At 46.9% G+C, this 16,537-nt stretch overlaps 52 non-coding genes and 31 pseudogenes across 52 annotated transcripts; all 83 read left to right on the top strand.

The window, feature by feature from the left end:
• The first annotated feature begins 52 nt into the window (after positions 1-52).
• On the top strand, positions 53-171 carry LOC144416076 (5S ribosomal RNA). Its single transcript, XR_013471970.1, has one exon. It is a non-coding gene; the product is annotated as a 5S ribosomal RNA (ribosomal RNA).
• An 81-nt stretch (positions 172-252) lies between these two features.
• On the top strand, positions 253-371 carry LOC144416090 (5S ribosomal RNA). The gene has a single exon (XR_013471984.1). It is a non-coding gene; the product is annotated as a 5S ribosomal RNA (ribosomal RNA).
• An 81-nt stretch (positions 372-452) lies between these two features.
• On the top strand, positions 453-571 carry LOC144416089 (5S ribosomal RNA). Its single transcript, XR_013471983.1, has one exon. It is a non-coding gene; the product is annotated as a 5S ribosomal RNA (ribosomal RNA).
• An 81-nt stretch (positions 572-652) lies between these two features.
• On the top strand, positions 653-771 carry LOC144417316 (5S ribosomal RNA). The gene has a single exon (XR_013473210.1). It is a non-coding gene; the product is annotated as a 5S ribosomal RNA (ribosomal RNA).
• An 81-nt stretch (positions 772-852) lies between these two features.
• LOC144416088 (5S ribosomal RNA) lies at positions 853-971 on the top strand. The gene has a single exon (XR_013471982.1). It is a non-coding gene; the product is annotated as a 5S ribosomal RNA (ribosomal RNA).
• Positions 972-1,052: 81 nt separating this feature from the next.
• Positions 1,053-1,171, top strand: LOC144417731 (5S ribosomal RNA; annotated as a pseudogene).
• An 81-nt stretch (positions 1,172-1,252) lies between these two features.
• On the top strand, positions 1,253-1,371 carry LOC144417917 (5S ribosomal RNA; annotated as a pseudogene).
• An 81-nt stretch (positions 1,372-1,452) lies between these two features.
• Positions 1,453-1,571, top strand: LOC144416087 (5S ribosomal RNA). Its single transcript, XR_013471981.1, has one exon. It is a non-coding gene; the product is annotated as a 5S ribosomal RNA (ribosomal RNA).
• An 81-nt stretch (positions 1,572-1,652) lies between these two features.
• On the top strand, positions 1,653-1,771 carry LOC144417315 (5S ribosomal RNA). Its single transcript, XR_013473209.1, has one exon. It is a non-coding gene; the product is annotated as a 5S ribosomal RNA (ribosomal RNA).
• An 81-nt stretch (positions 1,772-1,852) lies between these two features.
• On the top strand, positions 1,853-1,971 carry LOC144412175 (5S ribosomal RNA; annotated as a pseudogene).
• An 81-nt stretch (positions 1,972-2,052) lies between these two features.
• Positions 2,053-2,171, top strand: LOC144417655 (5S ribosomal RNA; annotated as a pseudogene).
• An 81-nt stretch (positions 2,172-2,252) lies between these two features.
• Positions 2,253-2,371, top strand: LOC144417730 (5S ribosomal RNA; annotated as a pseudogene).
• Positions 2,372-2,452: 81 nt separating this feature from the next.
• On the top strand, positions 2,453-2,571 carry LOC144417915 (5S ribosomal RNA; annotated as a pseudogene).
• Positions 2,572-2,652: 81 nt separating this feature from the next.
• Positions 2,653-2,771, top strand: LOC144417620 (5S ribosomal RNA; annotated as a pseudogene).
• An 81-nt stretch (positions 2,772-2,852) lies between these two features.
• LOC144417314 (5S ribosomal RNA) lies at positions 2,853-2,971 on the top strand. Its single transcript, XR_013473208.1, has one exon. It is a non-coding gene; the product is annotated as a 5S ribosomal RNA (ribosomal RNA).
• Positions 2,972-3,052: 81 nt separating this feature from the next.
• On the top strand, positions 3,053-3,171 carry LOC144412174 (5S ribosomal RNA; annotated as a pseudogene).
• Positions 3,172-3,252: 81 nt separating this feature from the next.
• LOC144416491 (5S ribosomal RNA) lies at positions 3,253-3,371 on the top strand. Its single transcript, XR_013472384.1, has one exon. It is a non-coding gene; the product is annotated as a 5S ribosomal RNA (ribosomal RNA).
• An 81-nt stretch (positions 3,372-3,452) lies between these two features.
• Positions 3,453-3,571, top strand: LOC144416771 (5S ribosomal RNA). The gene has a single exon (XR_013472664.1). It is a non-coding gene; the product is annotated as a 5S ribosomal RNA (ribosomal RNA).
• An 81-nt stretch (positions 3,572-3,652) lies between these two features.
• Positions 3,653-3,771, top strand: LOC144416086 (5S ribosomal RNA). Its single transcript, XR_013471980.1, has one exon. It is a non-coding gene; the product is annotated as a 5S ribosomal RNA (ribosomal RNA).
• Positions 3,772-3,852: 81 nt separating this feature from the next.
• LOC144416085 (5S ribosomal RNA) lies at positions 3,853-3,971 on the top strand. Its single transcript, XR_013471979.1, has one exon. It is a non-coding gene; the product is annotated as a 5S ribosomal RNA (ribosomal RNA).
• Positions 3,972-4,052: 81 nt separating this feature from the next.
• Positions 4,053-4,171, top strand: LOC144417313 (5S ribosomal RNA). The gene has a single exon (XR_013473207.1). It is a non-coding gene; the product is annotated as a 5S ribosomal RNA (ribosomal RNA).
• An 81-nt stretch (positions 4,172-4,252) lies between these two features.
• On the top strand, positions 4,253-4,371 carry LOC144416083 (5S ribosomal RNA). The gene has a single exon (XR_013471977.1). It is a non-coding gene; the product is annotated as a 5S ribosomal RNA (ribosomal RNA).
• An 81-nt stretch (positions 4,372-4,452) lies between these two features.
• LOC144417729 (5S ribosomal RNA) lies at positions 4,453-4,571 on the top strand (annotated as a pseudogene).
• Positions 4,572-4,652: 81 nt separating this feature from the next.
• On the top strand, positions 4,653-4,771 carry LOC144417914 (5S ribosomal RNA; annotated as a pseudogene).
• An 81-nt stretch (positions 4,772-4,852) lies between these two features.
• LOC144417733 (5S ribosomal RNA) lies at positions 4,853-4,971 on the top strand (annotated as a pseudogene).
• Positions 4,972-5,052: 81 nt separating this feature from the next.
• On the top strand, positions 5,053-5,171 carry LOC144415380 (5S ribosomal RNA). The gene has a single exon (XR_013471272.1). It is a non-coding gene; the product is annotated as a 5S ribosomal RNA (ribosomal RNA).
• An 81-nt stretch (positions 5,172-5,252) lies between these two features.
• LOC144413922 (5S ribosomal RNA) lies at positions 5,253-5,371 on the top strand. Its single transcript, XR_013469812.1, has one exon. It is a non-coding gene; the product is annotated as a 5S ribosomal RNA (ribosomal RNA).
• Positions 5,372-5,452: 81 nt separating this feature from the next.
• LOC144416082 (5S ribosomal RNA) lies at positions 5,453-5,571 on the top strand. The gene has a single exon (XR_013471976.1). It is a non-coding gene; the product is annotated as a 5S ribosomal RNA (ribosomal RNA).
• An 81-nt stretch (positions 5,572-5,652) lies between these two features.
• LOC144413921 (5S ribosomal RNA) lies at positions 5,653-5,771 on the top strand. The gene has a single exon (XR_013469811.1). It is a non-coding gene; the product is annotated as a 5S ribosomal RNA (ribosomal RNA).
• An 81-nt stretch (positions 5,772-5,852) lies between these two features.
• Positions 5,853-5,961, top strand: LOC144412391 (5S ribosomal RNA; annotated as a pseudogene).
• Positions 5,962-6,042: 81 nt separating this feature from the next.
• On the top strand, positions 6,043-6,161 carry LOC144412089 (5S ribosomal RNA; annotated as a pseudogene).
• An 81-nt stretch (positions 6,162-6,242) lies between these two features.
• LOC144418168 (5S ribosomal RNA) lies at positions 6,243-6,360 on the top strand (annotated as a pseudogene).
• Positions 6,361-6,441: 81 nt separating this feature from the next.
• LOC144414700 (5S ribosomal RNA) lies at positions 6,442-6,560 on the top strand. The gene has a single exon (XR_013470589.1). It is a non-coding gene; the product is annotated as a 5S ribosomal RNA (ribosomal RNA).
• Positions 6,561-6,641: 81 nt separating this feature from the next.
• Positions 6,642-6,759, top strand: LOC144412955 (5S ribosomal RNA; annotated as a pseudogene).
• An 81-nt stretch (positions 6,760-6,840) lies between these two features.
• LOC144414207 (5S ribosomal RNA) lies at positions 6,841-6,959 on the top strand. The gene has a single exon (XR_013470098.1). It is a non-coding gene; the product is annotated as a 5S ribosomal RNA (ribosomal RNA).
• An 81-nt stretch (positions 6,960-7,040) lies between these two features.
• Positions 7,041-7,149, top strand: LOC144413034 (5S ribosomal RNA; annotated as a pseudogene).
• An 81-nt stretch (positions 7,150-7,230) lies between these two features.
• LOC144418146 (5S ribosomal RNA) lies at positions 7,231-7,348 on the top strand (annotated as a pseudogene).
• An 81-nt stretch (positions 7,349-7,429) lies between these two features.
• Positions 7,430-7,548, top strand: LOC144416709 (5S ribosomal RNA). Its single transcript, XR_013472602.1, has one exon. It is a non-coding gene; the product is annotated as a 5S ribosomal RNA (ribosomal RNA).
• Positions 7,549-7,629: 81 nt separating this feature from the next.
• On the top strand, positions 7,630-7,748 carry LOC144417449 (5S ribosomal RNA). Its single transcript, XR_013473342.1, has one exon. It is a non-coding gene; the product is annotated as a 5S ribosomal RNA (ribosomal RNA).
• Positions 7,749-7,829: 81 nt separating this feature from the next.
• LOC144413920 (5S ribosomal RNA) lies at positions 7,830-7,948 on the top strand. Its single transcript, XR_013469810.1, has one exon. It is a non-coding gene; the product is annotated as a 5S ribosomal RNA (ribosomal RNA).
• An 81-nt stretch (positions 7,949-8,029) lies between these two features.
• On the top strand, positions 8,030-8,148 carry LOC144413919 (5S ribosomal RNA). The gene has a single exon (XR_013469809.1). It is a non-coding gene; the product is annotated as a 5S ribosomal RNA (ribosomal RNA).
• Positions 8,149-8,229: 81 nt separating this feature from the next.
• On the top strand, positions 8,230-8,348 carry LOC144414770 (5S ribosomal RNA). The gene has a single exon (XR_013470660.1). It is a non-coding gene; the product is annotated as a 5S ribosomal RNA (ribosomal RNA).
• Positions 8,349-8,429: 81 nt separating this feature from the next.
• On the top strand, positions 8,430-8,548 carry LOC144412232 (5S ribosomal RNA; annotated as a pseudogene).
• An 81-nt stretch (positions 8,549-8,629) lies between these two features.
• Positions 8,630-8,748, top strand: LOC144413917 (5S ribosomal RNA). Its single transcript, XR_013469807.1, has one exon. It is a non-coding gene; the product is annotated as a 5S ribosomal RNA (ribosomal RNA).
• Positions 8,749-8,829: 81 nt separating this feature from the next.
• Positions 8,830-8,948, top strand: LOC144413916 (5S ribosomal RNA). The gene has a single exon (XR_013469806.1). It is a non-coding gene; the product is annotated as a 5S ribosomal RNA (ribosomal RNA).
• Positions 8,949-9,029: 81 nt separating this feature from the next.
• Positions 9,030-9,148, top strand: LOC144412261 (5S ribosomal RNA; annotated as a pseudogene).
• An 81-nt stretch (positions 9,149-9,229) lies between these two features.
• Positions 9,230-9,348, top strand: LOC144417913 (5S ribosomal RNA; annotated as a pseudogene).
• Positions 9,349-9,429: 81 nt separating this feature from the next.
• LOC144416634 (5S ribosomal RNA) lies at positions 9,430-9,548 on the top strand. The gene has a single exon (XR_013472527.1). It is a non-coding gene; the product is annotated as a 5S ribosomal RNA (ribosomal RNA).
• Positions 9,549-9,629: 81 nt separating this feature from the next.
• On the top strand, positions 9,630-9,748 carry LOC144414438 (5S ribosomal RNA). Its single transcript, XR_013470328.1, has one exon. It is a non-coding gene; the product is annotated as a 5S ribosomal RNA (ribosomal RNA).
• An 81-nt stretch (positions 9,749-9,829) lies between these two features.
• On the top strand, positions 9,830-9,948 carry LOC144417610 (5S ribosomal RNA; annotated as a pseudogene).
• Positions 9,949-10,029: 81 nt separating this feature from the next.
• On the top strand, positions 10,030-10,148 carry LOC144417757 (5S ribosomal RNA; annotated as a pseudogene).
• An 85-nt stretch (positions 10,149-10,233) lies between these two features.
• Positions 10,234-10,352, top strand: LOC144415298 (5S ribosomal RNA). The gene has a single exon (XR_013471190.1). It is a non-coding gene; the product is annotated as a 5S ribosomal RNA (ribosomal RNA).
• Positions 10,353-10,433: 81 nt separating this feature from the next.
• On the top strand, positions 10,434-10,552 carry LOC144416168 (5S ribosomal RNA). The gene has a single exon (XR_013472062.1). It is a non-coding gene; the product is annotated as a 5S ribosomal RNA (ribosomal RNA).
• Positions 10,553-10,633: 81 nt separating this feature from the next.
• Positions 10,634-10,752, top strand: LOC144414983 (5S ribosomal RNA). Its single transcript, XR_013470875.1, has one exon. It is a non-coding gene; the product is annotated as a 5S ribosomal RNA (ribosomal RNA).
• An 81-nt stretch (positions 10,753-10,833) lies between these two features.
• Positions 10,834-10,952, top strand: LOC144413915 (5S ribosomal RNA). Its single transcript, XR_013469805.1, has one exon. It is a non-coding gene; the product is annotated as a 5S ribosomal RNA (ribosomal RNA).
• An 81-nt stretch (positions 10,953-11,033) lies between these two features.
• LOC144413914 (5S ribosomal RNA) lies at positions 11,034-11,152 on the top strand. Its single transcript, XR_013469804.1, has one exon. It is a non-coding gene; the product is annotated as a 5S ribosomal RNA (ribosomal RNA).
• An 81-nt stretch (positions 11,153-11,233) lies between these two features.
• On the top strand, positions 11,234-11,352 carry LOC144416081 (5S ribosomal RNA). The gene has a single exon (XR_013471975.1). It is a non-coding gene; the product is annotated as a 5S ribosomal RNA (ribosomal RNA).
• Positions 11,353-11,433: 81 nt separating this feature from the next.
• LOC144413913 (5S ribosomal RNA) lies at positions 11,434-11,552 on the top strand. The gene has a single exon (XR_013469803.1). It is a non-coding gene; the product is annotated as a 5S ribosomal RNA (ribosomal RNA).
• An 81-nt stretch (positions 11,553-11,633) lies between these two features.
• Positions 11,634-11,742, top strand: LOC144412390 (5S ribosomal RNA; annotated as a pseudogene).
• An 81-nt stretch (positions 11,743-11,823) lies between these two features.
• On the top strand, positions 11,824-11,942 carry LOC144412087 (5S ribosomal RNA; annotated as a pseudogene).
• An 81-nt stretch (positions 11,943-12,023) lies between these two features.
• On the top strand, positions 12,024-12,142 carry LOC144416558 (5S ribosomal RNA). The gene has a single exon (XR_013472451.1). It is a non-coding gene; the product is annotated as a 5S ribosomal RNA (ribosomal RNA).
• An 81-nt stretch (positions 12,143-12,223) lies between these two features.
• LOC144414699 (5S ribosomal RNA) lies at positions 12,224-12,342 on the top strand. The gene has a single exon (XR_013470588.1). It is a non-coding gene; the product is annotated as a 5S ribosomal RNA (ribosomal RNA).
• Positions 12,343-12,423: 81 nt separating this feature from the next.
• Positions 12,424-12,541, top strand: LOC144412954 (5S ribosomal RNA; annotated as a pseudogene).
• An 81-nt stretch (positions 12,542-12,622) lies between these two features.
• On the top strand, positions 12,623-12,741 carry LOC144413912 (5S ribosomal RNA). The gene has a single exon (XR_013469802.1). It is a non-coding gene; the product is annotated as a 5S ribosomal RNA (ribosomal RNA).
• An 81-nt stretch (positions 12,742-12,822) lies between these two features.
• LOC144413033 (5S ribosomal RNA) lies at positions 12,823-12,931 on the top strand (annotated as a pseudogene).
• An 81-nt stretch (positions 12,932-13,012) lies between these two features.
• On the top strand, positions 13,013-13,130 carry LOC144418145 (5S ribosomal RNA; annotated as a pseudogene).
• Positions 13,131-13,211: 81 nt separating this feature from the next.
• Positions 13,212-13,330, top strand: LOC144416707 (5S ribosomal RNA). The gene has a single exon (XR_013472600.1). It is a non-coding gene; the product is annotated as a 5S ribosomal RNA (ribosomal RNA).
• Positions 13,331-13,411: 81 nt separating this feature from the next.
• Positions 13,412-13,530, top strand: LOC144417448 (5S ribosomal RNA). Its single transcript, XR_013473341.1, has one exon. It is a non-coding gene; the product is annotated as a 5S ribosomal RNA (ribosomal RNA).
• Positions 13,531-13,611: 81 nt separating this feature from the next.
• Positions 13,612-13,730, top strand: LOC144413911 (5S ribosomal RNA). Its single transcript, XR_013469801.1, has one exon. It is a non-coding gene; the product is annotated as a 5S ribosomal RNA (ribosomal RNA).
• An 81-nt stretch (positions 13,731-13,811) lies between these two features.
• LOC144416941 (5S ribosomal RNA) lies at positions 13,812-13,930 on the top strand. Its single transcript, XR_013472833.1, has one exon. It is a non-coding gene; the product is annotated as a 5S ribosomal RNA (ribosomal RNA).
• An 81-nt stretch (positions 13,931-14,011) lies between these two features.
• Positions 14,012-14,130, top strand: LOC144414768 (5S ribosomal RNA). The gene has a single exon (XR_013470658.1). It is a non-coding gene; the product is annotated as a 5S ribosomal RNA (ribosomal RNA).
• An 81-nt stretch (positions 14,131-14,211) lies between these two features.
• LOC144412231 (5S ribosomal RNA) lies at positions 14,212-14,330 on the top strand (annotated as a pseudogene).
• An 81-nt stretch (positions 14,331-14,411) lies between these two features.
• Positions 14,412-14,530, top strand: LOC144413910 (5S ribosomal RNA). The gene has a single exon (XR_013469800.1). It is a non-coding gene; the product is annotated as a 5S ribosomal RNA (ribosomal RNA).
• An 81-nt stretch (positions 14,531-14,611) lies between these two features.
• LOC144413909 (5S ribosomal RNA) lies at positions 14,612-14,730 on the top strand. The gene has a single exon (XR_013469799.1). It is a non-coding gene; the product is annotated as a 5S ribosomal RNA (ribosomal RNA).
• Positions 14,731-14,811: 81 nt separating this feature from the next.
• LOC144416511 (5S ribosomal RNA) lies at positions 14,812-14,930 on the top strand. The gene has a single exon (XR_013472404.1). It is a non-coding gene; the product is annotated as a 5S ribosomal RNA (ribosomal RNA).
• An 81-nt stretch (positions 14,931-15,011) lies between these two features.
• On the top strand, positions 15,012-15,130 carry LOC144417912 (5S ribosomal RNA; annotated as a pseudogene).
• An 81-nt stretch (positions 15,131-15,211) lies between these two features.
• Positions 15,212-15,330, top strand: LOC144416633 (5S ribosomal RNA). Its single transcript, XR_013472526.1, has one exon. It is a non-coding gene; the product is annotated as a 5S ribosomal RNA (ribosomal RNA).
• Positions 15,331-15,411: 81 nt separating this feature from the next.
• LOC144413908 (5S ribosomal RNA) lies at positions 15,412-15,530 on the top strand. The gene has a single exon (XR_013469798.1). It is a non-coding gene; the product is annotated as a 5S ribosomal RNA (ribosomal RNA).
• Positions 15,531-15,611: 81 nt separating this feature from the next.
• On the top strand, positions 15,612-15,730 carry LOC144417609 (5S ribosomal RNA; annotated as a pseudogene).
• An 81-nt stretch (positions 15,731-15,811) lies between these two features.
• On the top strand, positions 15,812-15,930 carry LOC144417756 (5S ribosomal RNA; annotated as a pseudogene).
• Positions 15,931-16,015: 85 nt separating this feature from the next.
• LOC144415297 (5S ribosomal RNA) lies at positions 16,016-16,134 on the top strand. The gene has a single exon (XR_013471189.1). It is a non-coding gene; the product is annotated as a 5S ribosomal RNA (ribosomal RNA).
• Positions 16,135-16,215: 81 nt separating this feature from the next.
• LOC144416710 (5S ribosomal RNA) lies at positions 16,216-16,334 on the top strand. Its single transcript, XR_013472603.1, has one exon. It is a non-coding gene; the product is annotated as a 5S ribosomal RNA (ribosomal RNA).
• An 81-nt stretch (positions 16,335-16,415) lies between these two features.
• Positions 16,416-16,534, top strand: LOC144414982 (5S ribosomal RNA). The gene has a single exon (XR_013470874.1). It is a non-coding gene; the product is annotated as a 5S ribosomal RNA (ribosomal RNA).
• Positions 16,535-16,537: the final 3 nt, after the last annotated feature.

The raw sequence follows: 16,537 nt of genomic DNA, 5'->3' as shown, positions 1-16,537 counted from the left end.
TGTTTTCTAACATCTGCAAAATACAAATAGCAGAACAGGCTACTACTTTATCGACTACAACCATACCACGTTGAATGCACCCGATCTCGTTCGATCTCGAAAGTTAAGCAATGTCGGGCTCGGTTAGTACTTGCATGGGTGACCGTCTGGGAATACCGAGTGTCGTAGGCTTTTCGTCGCCTCTTCATTCGATTTTGCTCTGTTTTCCAACAACTGCAAAATACAAATAGCCGAATAGACTTCTACTTCATGGCCTACAACCATACCACGTTGAATGCACCCGATCTCGTTCGATCTCGGAAGTTAAGCAATGTCGGGCTCGGTTAGTGCTTGCATGGGTGACCGGCTGGGAATACCGAGTGTCGTAGGCTTTTCGTCGCCGTTTCATTCGATTTTGCTCTGTTTTCCAACAACTGCGAAATACAAATAGCCGAATAGACTACTACTTTATCGCCTACAACCATACCACGTTGAATGCACCCGATCTCGTTCGATCTCGGAAGTTAAGCAATGTCGGGCTCGGTTAGTGCTTGCATGGGTGACCGGCTGGGAATACCGAGTGTCGTAGGCTTTTCGTCGCCGTTTCATTCGATTTTGCTCTGTTTTCCAACAACTGCGAAATACAAATAGCCGAATAGACTACTACTTTATCGCCTACAACCATACCACGTTGAATGCACCCGATCTCGTTCGATCTCGGAAGTTAAGCAATGTCGGGCTCGGTTAGTACTTGCATGGGTGACCGGCTGGGAATACCGAATGTCGTAGACTTTTGGTCGCCGTTTCATTCGATTTTGCTCTGTTTTCCAACAACTGCGAAATACAAATAGCCGAATAGACTACTACTTTATCGCCTACAACCATACCACGTTGAATGCACCCGATCTCGTTCGATCTCGGAAGTTAAGCAATGTCGGGCTCGGTTAGTGCTTGCATGGGTGACCGGCTGGGAATACCGAGTGTCGTAGGCTTTTCGTCGCCGTTTCATTCGATTTTGCTCTGTTTTCCAACAACTGCGAAATACAAATAGCCGAATAGACTACTACTTTATCGCCTACAACCATACCACGTTGAATGCACTCGATCTCGTTCGATCTCGGAAGTTAAGCAATGTCGGGCTCGGTTAGTACTTGCATGGGTGACCGGCTGGGAATACCGAATGTCGTAGACTTTTGGTCGCCGTTTCATTCGATTTTGCTCTGTTTTCCAACAACTGCGAAATACAAATAGCCGAATAGACTACTACTTTATCGCCTACAACCATACCACGTTGAATGCACCCGTTATCGTTCGATCTCGGAAGTTAAGCAATGTCGGGCTCGGTTAGTACTTGCATGGGTGACCGGCTGGGAATACCGAGTGTCGTAGGCTTTTCGTCGCCGTTTCATTCGATTTTGCTCTGTTTTCCAACAACTGCGAAATACAAATAGCCGAATAGACTACTACTTTATCGCCTACAACCATACCACGTTGAATGCACCCGATCTCGTTCGATCTCGGAAGTTAAGCAATGTCGGGCTCGGTTAGTGCTTGCATGGGTGACCGGCTGGGAATACCGAGTGTCGTAGGCTTTTCGTCGCCGTTTCATTCGATTTTGCTCTGTTTTCCAACAACTGCGAAATACAAATAGCCGAATAGACTACTACTTTATCGCCTACAACCATACCACGTTGAATGCACCCGATCTCGTTCGATCTCGGAAGTTAAGCAATGTCGGGCTCGGTTAGTACTTGCATGGGTGACCGGCTGGGAATACCGAATGTCGTAGACTTTTGGTCGCCGTTTCATTCGATTTTGCTCTGTTTTCCAACAACTGCGAAATACAAATAGCCGAATAGACTACTACTTTATCGCCTACAACCATACCACGTTGAATGCACCCGTTATCGTTCGATCTCGGAAGTTAAGCAATGTCGGGCTCGGTTAGTACTTGCATGAGTGACCGGCTGGGAATACCGAGTGTCGTAGGCTTTTCGTCGCCGTTTCATTCGATTTTGCTCTGTTTTCCAACAACTGCGAAATACAAATAGCCGAATAGACTACTACTTTATCGCCTACAACCATACCACGTTGAATGCACCCAATCTCGTTCGATCTCGGAAGTTAAGCAATGTCGGGCTCGGTTAGTGCTTGCATGGGTGACCGGCTGGGAATACCGAGTGTCGTAGGCTTTTCGTCGCCGTTTCATTCGATTTTGCTCTGTTTTCCAACAACTGCGAAATACAAATAGCCGAATAGACTACTACTTTATCGCCTACAACCATACCACGTTGAATGCACTCGATCTCGTTCGATCTCGGAAGTTAAGCAATGTCGGGCTCGGTTAGTACTTGCATGGGTGACCGGCTGGGAATACCGAATGTCGTAGACTTTTGGTCGCCGTTTCATTCGATTTTGCTCTGTTTTCCAACAACTGCGAAATACAAATAGCCGAATAGACTACTACTTTATCGCCTACAACCATACCACGTTGAATGCACCCGTTATCGTTCGATCTCGGAAGTTAAGCAATGTCGGGCTCGGTTAGTACTTGCATGGGTGACCGGCTGGGAATACCGAGTGTCGTAGGCTTTTCGTCGCCGTTTCATTCGATTTTGCTCTGTTTTCCAACAACTGCGAAATACAAATAGCCGAATAGACTACTACTTTATCGCCTACAACCATACCACGTTGAATGCACCCGATCTCGTTCAATCTCGGAAGTTAAGCAATGTCGGGCTCGGTTAGTGCTTGCATGGGTGACCGGCTGGGAATACCGAGTGTCGTAGGCTTTTCGTCGCCGTTTCATTCGATTTTGCTCTGTTTTCCAACAACTGCGAAATACAAATAGCCGAATAGACTACTACTTTATCGCCTACAACCATACCACGTTGAATGCACCCGATCTCGTTCGATCTCGGAAGTTAAGCAATGTCGGGCTCGGTTAGTACTTGCATGGGTGACCGGCTGGGAATACCGAATGTCGTAGACTTTTGGTCGCCGTTTCATTCGATTTTGCTCTGTTTTCCAACAACTGCGAAATACAAATAGCCGAATAGACTACTACTTTATCGCCTACAACCATACCACGTTGAATGCACCCGTTATCGTTCGATCTCGGAAGTTAAGCAATGTCGGGCTCGGTTAGTACTTGCATGAGTGACCGGCTGGGAATACCGAGTGTCGTAGGCTTTTCGTCGCCGTTTCATTCGATTTTGCTCTGTTTTCCAACAACTGCGAAATACAAATAGCCGAATAGACTACTACTTTATCGCCTACAACCATACCACGTTGAATGCACCCAATCTCGTTCGATCTCGGAAGTTAAGCAATGTCGGGCTCGGTTAGTACTTGCATGGGTGACCGGCTGGGAATACCGAGTGTCGTAGGCTTTTCGTCGCCGTTTCATTCGATTTTTCTCTGTTTTCTAACATCTGCAAAATACAAATAGCAGAACAGGCTACTACTTTATCGACTACAACCATACCACGTTGAATGCACCCGATCTCGTTCGATCTCGAAAGTTAAGCAATGTCGGGCTCGGTTAGTACTTGCATGGGTGACCGGCTGGGAATACCGAGTGTCGTAGGCTTTTCGTCGCCTCTTCATTCGATTTTGCTCTGTTTTCCAACAACTGCAAAATACAAATAGCCGAATAGACTTCTACTTTATGGCCTACAACCATACCACGTTGAATGCACCCGATCTCGTTCGATCTCGGAAGTTAAGCAATGTCGGGCTCGGTTAGTGCTTGCATGGGTGACCGGCTGGGAATACCGAGTGTCGTAGGCTTTTCGTCGCCGTTTCATTCGATTTTGCTCTGTTTTCCAACAACTGCGAAATACAAATAGCCGAATAGACTACTACTTTATCGCCTACAACCATACCACGTTGAATGCACCCGATCTCGTTCGATCTCGGAAGTTAAGCAATGTCGGGCTCGGTTAGTGCTTGCATGGGTGACCGGCTGGGAATACCGAGTGTCGTAGGCTTTTCGTCGCCGTTTCATTCGATTTTGCTCTGTTTTCCAACAACTGCGAAATACAAATAGCCGAATAGACTACTACTTTATCGCCTACAACCATACCACGTTGAATGCACCCGATCTCGTTCGATCTCGGAAGTTAAGCAATGTCGGGCTCGGTTAGTACTTGCATGGGTGACCGGCTGGGAATACCGAATGTCGTAGACTTTTGGTCGCCGTTTCATTCGATTTTGCTCTGTTTTCCAACAACTGCGAAATACAAATAGCCGAATAGACTACTACTTTATCGCCTACAACCATACCACGTTGAATGCACCCGATCTCGTTCGATCTCGGAAGTTAAGCAATGTCGGGCTCGGTTAGTGCTTGCATGGGTGACCGGCTGGGAATACCGAGTGTCGTAGGCTTTTCGTCGCCGTTTCATTCGATTTTGCTCTGTTTTCCAACAACTGCGAAATACAAATAGCCGAATAGACTACTACTTTATCGCCTACAACCATACCACGTTGAATGCACTCGATCTCGTTCGATCTCGGAAGTTAAGCAATGTCGGGCTCGGTTAGTACTTGCATGGGTGACCGGCTGGGAATACCGAATGTCGTAGACTTTTGGTCGCCGTTTCATTCGATTTTGCTCTGTTTTCCAACAACTGCGAAATACAAATAGCCGAATAGACTACTACTTTATCGCCTACAACCATACCACGTTGAATGCACCCGTTATCGTTCGATCTCGGAAGTTAAGCAATGTCGGGCTCGGTTAGTACTTGCATGGGTGACCGGCTGGGAATACCGAGTGTCGTAGGCTTTTCGTCGCCGTTTCATTCGATTTTGCTCTGTTTTCCAACAACTGCGAAATACAAATAGCCGAATAGACTACTACTTTATCGCCTACAACCATACCACGTTGAATGCACCCGATCTCGTTCGATCTCGGAAGTTAAGCAATGTCGGGCTCGGTTAGTGCTTGCATGGGTGACGGGCTGGGAATACCGAGTGTCGTAGGCTTTTCGTCGCCGTTTCATTCGATTTTGCTCTGTTTTCCAACAACTGCGAAATACAAATAGCCGAATAGACTACTACTTTATCGCCTACAACCATACCACGTTGAATGCACCCGATCTCGTTCGATCTCGAAAGTTAAGCAATGTCGGGCTCGGTTAGTACTTGCATGGGTGACCGGCTGGGAATACCGAGTGTCGTAGGCTTTTCGTCGCCTCTTCATTCGATTTTGCTCTGTTTTCCAACAACTGCAAAATACAAATAGCCGAATAGACTTCTACTTTATGGCCTACAACCATACCACGTTGAATGCACCCGATCTCGTTCGATCTCGGAAGTTAAGCAATGTCGGGCTCGGTTAGTACTTGCATGGGTGACCGGCTGGGAATACCGAGTGTCGTAGGCTTTTCGTCGCCGTTTCATTCGATTTTGCTCTGTTTTCCAACAACTGCGAAATACAAATAGCCGAATAGACTACTACTTTATCGCCTACAACCATACCACGTTGAATGCACCCGATCTCGTTCGATCTCGGAAGTTAAGCAATGTCGGGCTCGGTTAGTGCTTGCATGGGTGACCGGCTGGGAATACCGAGTGTCGTAGGCTTTTCGTCGCCGTTTCATTCGATTTTGCTCTGTTTTCCAACAACTGCGAAATACAAATAGCCGAATAGACTACTACTTTATCGCCTACAACCATACCACGTTGAATGCACCCGATCTCGTTCGATCTCGGAAGTTAAGCAATGTCGGGCTCGGTTAGTACTTGCATGGGTGACCGGCTGGGAATACCGAGTGTCGTAGGCTTTTCGTCGCCGTGTCATTCGATTTTGCTCTGTTTTCCAACAACTGCGAAATACAAATAGCCGAATAGACTACTACTTTATCGCCTACAACCATACCACGTTGAATGCACTCGATCTCGGAAGTTAAGCAATGTCGGGCTCGGTTAGTACTTGCATGGGTGACCGGCTGGGAATACCGAGTGTCGTAGGCTTTTCGTCGCCGTTTCATTCGATTTTGCTCTGTTTTCCAACAACTGCGAAATACAAATAGCCGAATAGACTACTACTTTATCGCCTACAACCATACCACGTTGAATGCACCCGTTATCGTTCGATCTCGGAAGTTAAGCAATGTCAGGCTCGGTTAGTACTTGCATGGGTGACCGGCTGGGAATACCGAGTGTCGTAGGCTTTTCGTCGCCGTTTCATTCGATTTTGCTCTGTTTTCCAACAACTGCGAAATACAAATAGCCGAATAGACTACTACTTTATCGCCTACAACCATACCGCGTTGAATGCACCGATCTCGTTCGATCTCGGAAGTTAAGCAATGTCGGGCTCGGTTAGTACTTGCATGGGTGACCTGCTGGGAATACCGAGTGTCGTGGGATTTTTGTCGCCGTTTCATTCGATTTTGCTCTGTTTTCCAACAACTGCGAAATACAAATAGCCGAATAGACTACTACTTTATCGCCTACAACCATACCACGTTGAATGCACCCGATCTCTTTCGATCTCGGAAGTTAAGCAATGTCGGGCTCGGTTAGTACTTGCATGGGTGACCGGCTGGGAATACCGAGTGTCGTAGGCTTTTTGTCGCCGTTTCATTCGATTTTGCTCTGTTTTCCAACAACTGCGAAATACAAATAGCCGAATAGACTACTACTTTATCGCCTACAACCATACCACGTTGAATGCACCCGTTATCGTTCGACCCGGAAGTTAAGCACTGTCGGGCTAGGTTAGTACTTGCATGGGTGACCGGCTGGGAATACCGAGTGACGTAGGCTTTTCGTCGCCGTTTCATTCGATTTTGCTCTGTTTTCCAACAACTGCGAAATACAAATAGCCGAATAGACTACTACTTTATCGCCTACAACCATACCACGTTGAATGCACCCGATCTCGTTCGATCTCGGAAGTTAAGCAATGTCGGGCTCGGTTAGTACTAGCATGGGTGACCGGCTGGGAATACCGAGTGTCGTAGGCTTTTCGTCGCCGTTTCATTCGATTTTGCTCTGTTTTCCAACAACTGCGAAATACAAATAGCCGAATAGACTACTACTTTATCGCCTACAACAATACCACGTTGAATGCACTCGATCTCGGAAGTTAAGCAATGTCGAGCTCGGTTAGTACTTGCATGGGTGACCGGCTGGGAATACCGAGTGTCGTAGGCTTTTCGTCGCCGTTTCATTCGATTTTGCTCTGTTTTCCAACAACTGCGAAATACAAATAGCCGAATAGACTACTACTTTATTGCCTACAACCATACCACGTTGAATGCACCCGATCTCGTCGATCTCGGAAGTTAAGCAATGTCGGGTTCGGTTAGTACTTGCATGGGTGACCGGCTGGGAATACCGAGTGTCGTAAGCTTTTCGTCGTCGTTTCATTCGATTTTGCTGTGTTTTCTAACAACTGCGAAATACAAATAGCCGAATAGACTACTACTTTATCGCCTACAACCATACCACGTTGAATGCACCCGATCTCGTTCGATCTCGGAAGTTAAGCAATGTCGGGCTCGGTTAGTACTTGCATGGGTGACCGGCTGCGAATACCGAGTGTCGTAAGCTTTTCGTCGTCGTTTCATTCGATTTTGCTGTGTTTTCTAACAACTGCGAAATACAAATAGCCGAATAGACTACTACTTTATCGCCTACAACCATACCACGTTGAATGCACCCGATTTCGTTCGATCTCGGAAGTTAAGCAATGTCGGGCTCGGTTAGTACTTGCATGGGTGACCGGCTGCGAATACCGAGTGTCGTAAGCTTTTCGTCGTCGTTTCATTCGATTTTGCTGTGTTTTCTAACAACTGCGAAATACAAATAGCCGAATAGACTACTACTTTATCGCCTACAACCATACCACGTTGAATGCACCCGATCTCGTTCGATCTCGGAAGTTAAGCAATGTCGGGCTCGGTTAGTACTTGCATGGGTGACCGGCTGGGAATACCGAGTGTCGTAGGCTTTTTGTCGCCGTTTCATTCGATTTTGCTCTGTTTTCCAACAACTGCGAAATACAAATAGCCGAATAGACTACTACTTCATCGCCTACAACCATACCACGTTGAATGCACCCGATCTCGTTCGATCTCGGAAGTTAAGCAATGTCGGGCTCGGTTAGTACTTGCATGGGTGACCGGCTGGGAATACCGAGTGTCGTAGGCTTCTCGTCGCCGTTTCATTCGATTTTGCTCTGTTTTCCAACAACTGCGAAATACAAATAGCCGAATAGACTACTACTTTATCGCCTACAACCATACCACTTTGATTGCACCCGATCTCGTTCGATCTCGGAAGTTAAGCAATGTCGGGCTCGGTTAGTACTTGCATGGGTGACCGGCTGGGAATACCGAGTGTCGTAGGCTTTTTGTCGCCGTTTCATTCGATTTTGCTCTGTTTTCCAACAACTGCGAAATACAAATAGCCGAATAGACTACTACTTTATCGCCTACAACCATACCACGTTGAATGCACCCGTTATTGTTCGATCTCGGAAGTTAAGCAATGTCGGGCTCGGTTAGTACTTGCATGGGTGACCGGCTGGGAATATCGAGTGTCGTAGGCTTTTCGTCGCCGTTTCATTCGATTTTGCTCTGTTTTCCAACAACTGCGAAATACAAATAGCCGAATAGACTACTACTTTATCGCCTACAACCATACCACGTTGAATGCACCCGATCTCGTTCGATCTCGGAAGTTAAGCAATGTCGGGCTCGGTTAGTACTTGCATGGGTGACCGGCTGGGAATACCGAGTGTCGTAGGCTTTTTGTCGCCGTTTCATTCGATTTTGCTCTGTTTTCCAACAACTGCGAAATACAAATAGCCGAATAGACTACTACTTTATCGCCTACAACCATACCACGTTGAATGCACCCGATCTCGTTCGATCTCGGAAGTTAAGCAATGTCGGGCTCGGTTAGTACTTGCATGGGTGACCGGCTGGGAATACCGAGTGTCGTAGGCTTCTCGTCGCCGTTTCATTCGATTTTGCTCTGTTTTCCAACAACTGCGAAATACAAATAGCCGAATAGACTACTACTTTATCGCCTACAACCATACCACTGTGATTGCACCCGATCTCGTTCGATCAAGGAAGTTAAGCAATGTCGGGCTCGGTTAGTACTTGCATGGGTGACCGGCTGGGAATACCGAGTGTCGTAGGCTTTTTGTCGCCGTTTCATTCGATTTTGCTCTGTTTTCCAACAACTGCGAAATACAAATAGCCGAATAGACTACTACTTTATCGCCTACAACCATACCACGTTGAATGCACCCGTTATCGTTCGATCTCGGAAGTTAAGCAATGTCGGGCTCGGTTAGTACTTGCATGGGTGACCGGCTGGGAATACCGAGTGTCGTAGGCTTTTCGTCGCCGTTTCATTCGATTTTGCTCTGTTTTCCAACAACTGCGAAATACAAATAGCCGAATAGACTACTACTTTATCGCCTACAACCATACCACGTTGAATGCACCCGATCTCGTTCGATCTCGGAAGTTAAGCAATGTCGTGCTCGGTTAGTACTTGCATGGGTGACCGGCTGGGAATACCGAGTGTCGTAGGCTTCTCGTCGCCGTTTCATTCGATTTTGCTCTGTTTTCCAACAACAGCGAAATACAAATAGCCGAATAGACAACTACTTTATTGCCTACAACCATACCACGTTGAATGCACCCGATCTCGTTCGATCTCGGAAGTTAAGCAATGTCGGGCTCGGTTAGTACTTGCGTGGGTGACCGGCTGGGAATACCGAGTGTCGTAGGCTTTTTGTCGCCGTTTCATTCGATTTTGCTCTGTTTTCCAACAACTGCGAAATACAAATAGCCGAAAAGACTACTACTTTATCGCCTACAACCATACCACGGTGAATGCACCCGATCTCGTTCGATCTCGGAAGTTAAGCAATGTCGGGCTCGGTTAGTACTTGCATGGGTGACCGGCTGGGAATACCGAGTGTCCTAGGCTTTTCCTCGCCGTTTCATTCGATTTTGCTCTGTTTTCCAACAACTGCGAAATACAAATAGCCGAATAGACTACTACTTTATTGCCTACAACTATACCACGTTGAATGCACCCGATCTCGTTCGATCTCGGAAGTTAAGAAATGTCAGGCTCGGTTAGTACTTGCATGGGTGACCGGCTGGGAATACCGAGTGTCGTAGGCTTTTTTTTCGTCGCCGTTCCATTCGTTTTTTCTCTGTTTTCTAACAACTGCAAAATACAAATAGCAGAACAGACTACTACTTTATCGACTACAACCATACCACGTTGAATGCACCCGATCTCGTTCGATCTCGGAAGTTAAGCAATGTCGGGCTCGGTTAGTACTTGCATGGGTGACCGGCTGGGAATACCGAGTGTCGTAGGCTTTTCGTCGCCGCTTCATTCGATTTTGCTCTGTTTTCCAACAACTGCAAAATACAAATAGCCGAATAGACTACTACTTTATCGCCTACAACCATACCACGTTGAATGCACCCGATCTCGTTCGATCTCGGAAGTTAAGCAATGTCGGGCTCGGTTAGTACTTGCATGGGTGACCGGCTGGGAATATCGAGTGTCGTAGACTTTTCGTCGCCGTTTCATTCGGTTTTGCTCTGTTTTCCAACAACTGCGAAATACAAATAACCGAATAGACTACTACTTTATCGCCTACAACCATACCACGTTGAATGCACCCGATCTCGTTCGATCTCGGAAGTTAAGCAATGTCGGGCTCGGTTAGTACTTGCATGGGTGACCGGCTGCGAATACCGAGTGTCGTAGGCTTTTCGTCGCCGTTTCATTCGATTTTGCTCTGTTTTCCAACAACTGCGAAATACAAATAGCCGAATAGACTACTACTTTATCGCCTACAACCATACCACGTTGAATGCACCCGATCTCGTTCGATCTCGGAAGTTAAGCAATGTCGGGCTCGGTTAGTACTTGCATGGGTGACCGGCTGGGAATACCGAGTGTCGTAGGCTTTTTGTCGCCGTTTCATTCGATTTTGCTCTGTTTTCCAACAACTGCGAAATACAAATAGCCGAATAGACTATTACTTTATCGCCTACAACCATACCACGTTGAATGCACCCGATCTCGTTCGATCTCGGAAGTTAAGCAATGTCGGGCTCGGTTAGTACTTGCATGGGTGACCGGCTGGGAATACCGAGTGTCGTAGGCTTTTCGTCGCCGTTTCATTCGATTTTGCTCTGTTTTCCAACAACTGCGAAATACAAATAGCCGAATAGACTACTACTTTATCGCCTACAACCATACCACGTTGAATGCACCCGATCTCGTTCGATCTCGGAAGTTAAGCAATGTCGGGCTCGGTTAGTGCTTGCATGGGTGACCGGCTGGGAATACCGAGTGTCGTAGGCTTTTCGTCGCCGTTTCATTCGATTTTGCTCTGTTTTCCAACAACTGCGAAATACAAATAGCCGAATAGACTACTACTTTATCGCCTACAACCATACCACGTTGAATGCACCCGATCTCGTTCGATCTCGGAAGTTAAGCAATGTCGGGCTCGGTTAGTACTTGCATGGGTGACCGGCTGGGAATACCGAGTGTCGTAGGCTTTTCGTCGCCGTGTCATTCGATTTTGCTCTGTTTTCCAACAACTGCGAAATACAAATAGCCGAATAGACTACTACTTTATCGCCTACAACCATACCACGTTGAATGCACTCGATCTCGGAAGTTAAGCAATGTCGGGCTCGGTTAGTACTTGCATGGGTGACCGGCTGGGAATACCGAGTGTCGTAGGCTTTTCGTCGCCGTTTCATTCGATTTTGCTCTGTTTTCCAACAACTGCGAAATACAAATAGCCGAATAGACTACTACTTTATCGCCTACAACCATACCACGTTGAATGCACCCGTTATCGTTCGATCTCGGAAGTTAAGCAATGTCAGGCTCGGTTAGTACTTGCATGGGTGACCGGCTGGGAATACCGAGTGTCGTAGGCTTTTCGTCGCCGTTTCATTCGATTTTGCTCTGTTTTCCAACAACTGCGAAATACAAATAGCCGAATAGACTACTACTTTATCGCCTACAACCATACCACGTTGAATGCACCCGATCTCGTTCGATCTCGGAAGTTAAGCAATGTCGGGCTCGGTTAGTACTTGCATGGGTGACCGGCTGGGAATACCGAGTGTCGTGGGATTTTTGTCGCCGTTTCATTCGATTTTGCTCTGTTTTCCAACAACTGCGAAATACAAATAGCCGAATAGACTACTACTTTATCGCCTACAACCATACCACGTTGAATGCACCCGATCTCTTTCGATCTCGGAAGTTAAGCAATGTCGGGCTCGGTTAGTACTTGCATGGGTGACCGGCTGGGAATACCGAGTGTCGTAGGCTTTTTGTCGCCGTTTCATTCGATTTTGCTCTGTTTTCCAACAACTGCGAAATACAAATAGCCGAATAGACTACTACTTTATCGCCTACAACCATACCACGTTGAATGCACCCGTTATCGTTCGACCCGGAAGTTAAGCACTGTCGGGCTAGGTTAGTACTTGCATGGGTGACCGGCTGGGAATACCGAGTGACGTAGGCTTTTCGTCGCCGTTTCATTCGATTTTGCTCTGTTTTCCAACAACTGCGAAATACAAATAGCCGAATAGACTACTACTTTATCGCCTACAACCATACCACGTTGAATGCACCCGATCTCGTTCGATCTCGGAAGTTAAGCAATGTCGGGCTCGGTTAGTACTTGCATGGGTGACCGGCTGGGAATACCGAGTGTCGTAGGCTTTTCGTCGCCGTTTCATTCGATTTTGCTCTGTTTTCCAACAACTGCGAAATACAAATAGCCGAATAGACTACTACTTTATCGCCTACAACAATACCACGTTGAATGCACTCGATCTCGGAAGTTAAGCAATGTCGAGCTCGGTTAGTACTTGCATGGGTGACCGGCTGGGAATACCGAGTGTCGTAGGCTTTTCGTCGCCGTTTCATTCGATTTTGCTCTGTTTTCCAACAACTGCGAAATACAAATAGCCGAATAGACTACTACTTTATTGCCTACAACCATACCACGTTGAATGCACCCGATCTCGTCGATCTCGGAAGTTAAGCAATGTCGGGTTCGGTTAGTACTTGCATGGGTGACCGGCTGGGAATACCGAGTGTCGTAAGCTTTTCGTCGTCGTTTCATTCGATTTTGCTGTGTTTTCTAACAACTGCGAAATACAAATAGCCGAATAGACTACTACTTTATCGCCTACAACCATACCACGTTGAATGCACCCGATCTCGTTCGATCTCGGAAGTTAAGCAATGTCGGGCTCGGTTAGTACTTGCATGGGTGACCGGCTGCGAATACCGAGTGTCGTAAGCTTTTCGTCGTCGTTTCATTCGATTTTGCTGTGTTTTCTAACAACTGCGAAATACAAATAGCCGAATAGACTACTACTTTATCGCCTACAACCATACCACGTTGAATGCACCCGATTTCGTTCGATCTCGGAAGTTAAGCAATGTCGGGCTCGGTTAGTACTTGCATGGGTGACCGGCTGCGAATACCGAGTGTCGTAAGCTTTTCGTCGTCGTTTCATTCGATTTTGCTGTGTTTTCTAACAACTGCGAAATACAAATAGCCGAATAGACTACTACTTTATCGCCTACAACCATACCACGTTGAATGCACCCGATCTCGTTCGATCTCGGAAGTTAAGCAATGTCGGGCTCGGTTAGTACTTGCATGGGTGACCGGCTGGGAATACCGAGTGTCGTAGGCTTTTTGTCGCCGTTTCATTCGATTTTGCTCTGTTTTCCAACAACTGCGAAATACAAATAGCCGAATAGACTACTACTTCATCGCCTACAACCATACCACGTTGAATGCACCCGATCTCGTTCGATCTCGGAAGTTAAGCAATGTCGGGCTCGGTTAGTACTTGCATGGGTGACCGGCTGGGAATACCGACTGTCGTAGGCTTCTCGTCGCCGTTTCATTCGACTTTGCTCTGTTTTCCAACAACTGCGAAATACAAATAGCCGAATAGACTACTACTTTATCGCCTACAACCATACCACTTTGATTGCACCCGATCTCGTTCGATCTCGGAAGTTAAGCAATGTCGGGCTCGGTTAGTACTTGCATGGGTGACCGGCTGGGAATACCGAGTGTCGTAGGCTTTTTGTCGCCGTTTCATTCGATTTTGCTCTGTTTTCCAACAACTGCGAAATACAAATAGCCGAATAGACTACTACTTTATCGCCTACAACCATACCACGTTGAATGCACCCGTTATTGTTCGATCTCGGAAGTTAAGCAATGTCGGGCTCGGTTAGTACTTGCATGGGTGACCGGCTGGGAATATCGAGTGTCGTAGGCTTTTCGTCGCCGTTTCATTCGATTTTGCTCTGTTTTCCAACAACTGCGAAATACAAATAGCCGAATAGACTACTACTTTATCGCCTACAACCATACCACGTTGAATGCACCCGATCTCGTTCGATCTCGGAAGTTAAGCAATGTCGGGCTCGGTTAGTACTTGCATGGGTGACCGGCTGGGAATACCGAGTGTCGTAGGCTTTTTGTCGCCGTTTCATTCGATTTTGCTCTGTTTTCCAACAACTGCGAAATACAAATAGCCGAATAGACTACTACTTTATCGCCTACAACCATACCACGTTGAATGCACCCGATCTCGTTCGATCTCGGAAGTTAAGCAATGTCGGGCTCGGTTAGTACTTGCATGGGTGACCGGCTGGGAATACCGAGTGTCGTAGGCTTCTCGTCGCCGTTTCATTCGATTTTGCTCTGTTTTCCAACAACTGCGAAATACAAATAGCCGAATAGACTACTACTTTATCGCCTACAACCATACCACTGTGATTGCACCCGATCTCGTTCGATCTCGGAAGTTAAGCAATGTCGGGCTCGGTTAGTACTTGCATGGGTGACCGGCTGGGAATACCGAGTGTCGTAGGCTTTTTGTCGCCGTTTCATTCGATTTTGCTCTGTTTTCCAACAACTGCGAAATACAAATAGCCGAATAGACTACTACTTTATCGCCTACAACCATACCACGTTGAATGCACCCGTTATCGTTCGATCTCGGAAGTTAAGCAATGTCGGGCTCGGTTAGTACTTGCATGGGTGACCGGCTGGGAATACCGAGTGTCGTAGGCTTTTCGTCGCCGTTTCATTCGATTTTGCTCTGTTTTCCAACAACTGCGAAATACAAATAGCCGAATAGACTACTACTTTATCGCCTACAACCATACCACGTTGAATGCACCCGATCTCGTTCGATCTCGGAAGTTAAGCAATGTCGTGCTCGGTTAGTACTTGCATGGGTGACCGGCTGGGAATACCGAGTGTCGTAGGCTTCTCGTCGCCGTTTCATTCGATTTTGCTCTGTTTTCCAACAACAGCGAAATACAAATAGCCGAATAGACAACTACTTTATTGCCTACAACCATACCACGTTGAATGCACCCGATCTCGTTCGATCTCGGAAGTTAAGCAATGTCGGGCTCGGTTAGTACTTGCATGGGTGACCGGCTGGGAATACCGAGTGTCGTAGGCTTTTTGTCGCCGTTTCATTCGATTTTGCTCTGTTTTCCAACAACTGCGAAATACAAATAGCCGAAAAGACTACTACTTTATCGCCTACAACCATACCACGGTGAATGCACCCGATCTCGTTCGATCTCGGAAGTTAAGCAATGTCGGGCTCGGTTAGTACTTGCATGGGTGACCGGCTGGGAATACCGAGTGTCCTAGGCTTTTCCTCGCCGTTTCATTCGATTTTGCTCTGTTTTCCAACAACTGCGAAATACAAATAGCCGAATAGACTACTACTTTATTGCCTACAACTATACCACGTTGAATGCACCCGATCTCGTTCGATCTCGGAAGTTAAGAAATGTCAGGCTCGGTTAGTACTTGCATGGGTGACCGGCTGGGAATACCGAGTGTCGTAGGCTTTTTTTTCGTCGCCGTTCCATTCGTTTTTTCTCTGTTTTCTAACAACTGCAAAATACAAATAGCAGAACAGACTACTACTTTATCGACTACAACCATACCACGTTGAATGCACCCGATCTCGTTCGATCTCGGAAGTTAAGCAATGTCGGGCTCGGTTAGTACTTGCATGGGTGACCGGCTGGGAATACCGAGTGTCGTAGGCTTTTCGTCGCCGCTTCATTCGATTTTGCTCTGTTTTCCAACAACTGCAAAATACAAATAGCCGAATAGACTACTACTTTATCGCCTACAATCATACCACGTTGAATGCACCCGATCTCGTTCGATCTCGGAAGTTAAGCAATGTCGGGCTCGGTTAGTACTTGCATGGGTGACCGGCTGGGAATATCGAGTGTCGTAGACTTTTCGTCGCCGTTTCATTCGGTTTTGCTCTGTTTTCCAACAACTGCGAAATACAAATAACCGAATAGACTACTACTTTATCGCCTACAACCATACCACGTTGAATGCACCCGATCTCGTTCGATCTCGGAAGTTAAGCAATGTCGGGCTCGGTTAGTACTTGCATGGGTGACCGGCTGCGAATACCGAGTGTCGTAGGCTTTT

The sequence above is a fragment of the Styela clava genome, chromosome 15 (genome assembly GCF_964204865.1).
Source record: "Styela clava chromosome 15, kaStyClav1.hap1.2, whole genome shotgun sequence".
In the NCBI taxonomy this organism is placed as follows: Eukaryota; Metazoa; Chordata; class Ascidiacea; order Stolidobranchia; family Styelidae; genus Styela; species Styela clava.
This window is presented reverse-complemented; position numbering and strand designations above follow the sequence as displayed.